Source organism: Lissotriton helveticus, chromosome 9, assembly GCF_964261635.1.
Source record: "Lissotriton helveticus chromosome 9, aLisHel1.1, whole genome shotgun sequence".
NCBI lineage: Eukaryota > Metazoa > Chordata > Amphibia > Caudata > Salamandridae > Lissotriton > Lissotriton helveticus.
The window spans coordinates 367,791,744-367,796,735 of NC_136070.1; the positions used below are offsets into that span (position 1 = coordinate 367,791,744).

A 4,992-nucleotide genomic window follows, 5' to 3' on the forward strand; every position below is an offset into this window, starting at 1 on the left:
GTCAGCACCCAAAATTAGATTCAAAGGACACACAGAGGGGTGGTGTTACTAGGAAAACAGTCAGCGATCCAAGAATTCAAACCCCGAGAGTAGGAGGAGGACAGGAAAGTTAGCCTTTACATCAAAAATACTTCCTGCAGAATGCTGGAGGCTGATAGAGGAGGGTGTCGATAAGTGGGTCAAGATAACGGAAGATGGACAGATGGACACAAGAACCACCTGGGAAAAATACGAGGTGCCCTTGTAGCATCGGAGGACACTAGACAGGTCACAAATGATAGAACACCAAATCTCTGAGGACTTCCTCCGTGCACATAACCTCTTAGGTGAAGAAGGCATGAGGTCAGACAGATCTTACATAGGATCAGATGGGGCATTAGATGATGTTACAGAGCATTTTAAAAGAATGATCATCATTAATGACTATGATAGAGAACAGTCACAATTTTCCTGTGAGGTGAAAGACACCAACAGGGGTGCTGAGGCCTTACATAGGAGAAAGCAAGAGTTAGACAGATTGAGATTTGATGGAACACATGCACGCCCTTATTAGAAGCAGGGGACATTTAACATGAATGGAAGAATGACATTGAGAAAAGACACAGCACACCTACTCCCTGTGCACCCAGGAAGTGACCTGACACCCAATGAAATAGTGGCCCAACAATACCTGAGTTGGTACAATGTTGTCCCTTTTACTGACAATCTAGCATGGCAAATGCAGATGTGTGCATCCTTCAGGGCATAGGTGATTCTGAGTGGGATTATCCTTATATGAAGGACAGCCTGAGAATATGACAATGATATGCCAGACAGTATGACTCACATCACCCTACTGGACATAGGGACACAGTCCTGTCACAATTGCCCTTAATATTTAAAGGTTCAGGGTCACCCCAATACATACCATGGCCCAGATGGATAAAGAAAATCTTAAAAATTTGCTGCCACCACTTGCTGAAGGGGCCCGCAAGTGGATAGCTGCTTTTGAGAAAAACACAGCAGGGATACCCCTTACAATAGGCGACATTAAAAGTTTATTAAGCTCCCTTATAGGAGATGAAACAGATACACGGTTCATAAAAGCAGGAGTAAAGGATGTAACATTGACTAATTCAAAATGTGATGGGGCACACTTCAACAAAGTAAGGGGAGTTTTTTTGGACACAGCTAAGACGAATATTCCCAGATAGGCCAGACAATGGATCTTTCATGGCACAGACAATGCAGCCAGATGAAGACCCAGCACAATTCCTAAGCAGAATGAAAGAGAAATGGACACAGGAGGTAGGGGAGAGATGGGATGTGACTGGACAAAATGCAATACTATTTTATAACTTAGTGAAGAAGGGATTACCAGCTGAAGTGCAGGACGAACTAGACAACATAGTAGCCATAGAAGCCAAACCATGGACTGAGATACAGGCTCACATAATACATTATTGTAAAAGGAAACAGGACAAGGAAAAGTGTGAGAAGGATAACATTGAGAAAGCAGCAGCTATATTAGTACAACAGAATGTAGCAAAGAGTACAGAGGGAGGAACTGCCAATGCAGCTACACAGATGGTTGCTGTGTCTTTGGGCATTCCACCTGTAAACACCACTTCACAACCCCAACAATATGCCCCTAGATTTAATAGCAGGAATGGGCAAGGAGGGTGAGAAAGGTTTGGGGGCAAATAGGCAAAACACATTCAGGGGCGGGCAAACATGCTACTATTGTAACATGCCAGGACATTTCATTAGAGAATGTAGGACAAAAAAGAACAACGAACAGCCAGGTGTAATATATGGCCATCAAATGGTAACACCTGGTCGCACTGTGGCCCAGCCTGCCAGGAGCCCCAAAGTGATATATCTTCCACAGCACCAAATGCAGCCCCAACAACAGTTCCTGCCCCAACAGGTGCAACAACACGTGCCCCAAATGCAGTATGGCTCCTGTGGAGTAGATACTTATTAATGCGATCAAGGGGAAGTGAAAATTCACATGTATATACAGGGTTAAGGTGAGATGGCAAATAGAGAAAACAGGCCAAAAACACAGATAAGCCTTTTCCAAAGCAAACTATATTTAATTTCCATATACATTGAAAACAATTCTTACACTAAATATCAAAAGTTATTTACAGTTGTGTAATGTGTCCACAGTGAAATTATGAACCCAAAAACATAGAAATGGTGTTTGTGACACAATATGTGACAAGGTTTCAAAATAAAGTTTTTTTATCCGAAAAATCGACCACTTTCATTTTTCACAATATATAACATCTATATAATTATAGAATGTCAGTTTCAGTAGTTCACTTTTCTTAGTTGTCGACAGCGTTTCGACCCTAATAAGGATGTAGGGTCTCTTCAGGACCTACAGTTTTTTGTGGGACATCTGATTGTCGAATTGCTAGAGTAATAGGGCTGTGAGTGAAGAACCATGTGCTGGTGGATATAAAATCTGTTTACTCACTAGGAAACCCGTTTGGGTTTGACTGAAGTTGGGAAACGTTTGCACTCGTATCCCTAAAGGAGGAGATATTCTGTTCAACTACAGTGACTCTTGCGTCCAGCTGAGACCAATTATCCGTGAGGACTTGTAGCTTAGAGTTGGTTTTCTCCATAAAGAGTCGAAGGGCTCTTATTTCATCCAACAACATTTCCATGGACACCGGTGAGGCTGGTTTAGGAGAGGAAGGAGGGTTGTGCTTCAAGAGTTAAGTGAGCGTCTTCCCAGATGATGCCTGCGCAGGATCCATGTCCGTCATCGGGGTACATAATGTAGACTGCATGGGACCTTCTAACTGAGAATATGCAGTAAAAATCTTAGAGTTTTTAACAAACACGTGTTTTTGTTGTGGCTTTGTAGATAGGGCACCTTTTGTTCTACCCATAGATTCAGCAGTGCAGCCACCAAGCAAAAATAGGGGCAGAAGGTATCATTATGAAGTATAGTTCATAAGAAAAAAAAAGAGGCTCTGTGAAAAGCATATCACACATGTAGATACGGCATCCAAGCTAATTTCAAAGCATCTAATAAAAACAGGCAGGATAAACACAATCCACAATCCTAACAACATGTAGTCAAAAACATGAGGAAAAAAATAAGAACAAAAAATGAGTAGAAATGAACCATAGGCAATGATGCCATAATGCGTGGGTCGTCTATGCGCCAAACAGTTCTAACAAACTGAGGAAATAATTGCGCCATAAGTATTTATTAGGATATGCAAAATGGCTGCTGAAGTGTTCTTTCAGTTAAATAAGCTAAGCAAACAACCTGTGTCTCAAAATAGTCTCTCCTGCTTGCAGCAAAATGCATTCCTGTGAGAAACTCCAGAGAAACCCTTCAGAAGGACTTGAGCGGCATATTAGTTATCAGCACGGTGATTCTGAGGAGAACTGCCGATCGCGGACAGCACAAAATGGCGGCCGCGATATTGCGTCTCCACCAAAGGGACTCACTTGGAAAAAGAAAGCGGTTCCATAATGCCTTCACGAGCGCCGGAGCGATTAAAGTTGTCAGCGCATTCTCCGACATCTGTGCGCTCCTTAATATAGTCCGGGACTGCCTTGAAGTGAGGAAACTCCTAGCTCCGCCGGAGCGCCTCATTCGAAAGCCGCCATTCCCCGCAGGCGGCAAGCCACGCCCCCCTATATTCCATTCTTTTATCTGTCTGATCCCAGTAGAGGGACCTCCAGAGTGCTCACTACCATAAGATCCAAACCACCCAACAAATGTCCCAGTAGTGAGGTTATCCCATGTGGCCTCTAAAAACATTATACTGACCCCTAGGCATGGATCTTTTCTTTAATGCTGGTTTCGACATTTTCAATTTTTCAGTGACATGAGTGGTCTTGGTTATTATCCTAGCCTTCAAGAAAAGAAATAGGACTCATTCTTGCTATTCTTGCCTTACCACTCTATTGGTTCAGTGATCAAATTACTTGGCAGCATCATACTAGACAAATTTAGTATTGGGCTAAAAACAAGGATTTCTTCTTAAAGTTTCGGCTCGGGTTTAGGGAAGCTATGGACCAAAGAAAGCAGTGTCGGAATTTATATTTAATTATCTCCAAATACACAGTCATGTGAAAGAGGCCCTTACACGATCACCACATTTGATACAAGACAGTTTAAAGCTATTAGAATTTTTTCGTACACAGAAATCTGAAACTAAAAGCAAACCAGCCGGTCTGTGCCCATCCGGCAGTGACCAGACTCCCTGCCCATCTGCTGAAAATAAGGTTATCTTTTTCCTCAAATGAACTTACACAGTTAAATCAGCCAATAGTTGAGAACTGCTGTCACAATATCAACCATATGAATTCCTCTCTAGTATGTGTTTTTGGCCAGCAGAACGTTTGCCACAGAGTCACTTAAACAAACAGGGTCTATTGAATACCCCAACATCAATAGAAGTAACTGGTGCATGTTTTTGCTGAACTGTGGATCCCTCCCAAACATAAATTAGATCTGTATGCCTACCTCGAAGATAATTTGCCTGAGGTTCTATTTCTTACTGAAACCTGGTTAATAAAGTATTCAATGCTGGATACAGTGGTGGCCCTTTCCTATTGCTACATCATAGCTAGGTGTGATCAGAAAAACGAAATAGGTGGTGGAGTTGCCATAATCTTCAAGGATTATTTCAAAGGAACTTTTCCGCATTAATATCTCGTGGTGCAAGAGTCTTTCCTTTGCTATTGAACTATCCCCAACTTTTACTTTCTCTGGTCTACTGGTTTATCATGCCCCACCCCAGCCACTCAATGTACTCATGTCATAACAGATATTGTGGTGGAGCTCAGCTTACAAAAAGCCAATATTTCTTTGCTGGGTGATTTAAAAATGCATTTTGAGGACAAAAATTGTGAATGTGCCACACATGTTCTCCATGATCTCTCTGCTATTCAATTCACTCAAATGGTAACATCTACCACTCATAAAAAGGTCACCTTTTGCATCCCAAACATGATTGTCTTTTCCATGTCTGT

General features: G+C 42.1%; 1 pseudogene; it reads left to right on the forward strand.

The window, feature by feature from the left end:
- The first annotated feature begins 274 nt into the window (after positions 1 to 274).
- On the forward strand, positions 275 to 1,966 carry LOC144783190 (uncharacterized; annotated as a pseudogene).
- The last annotated feature ends 3,026 nt before the right edge of the window (positions 1,967 to 4,992 follow it).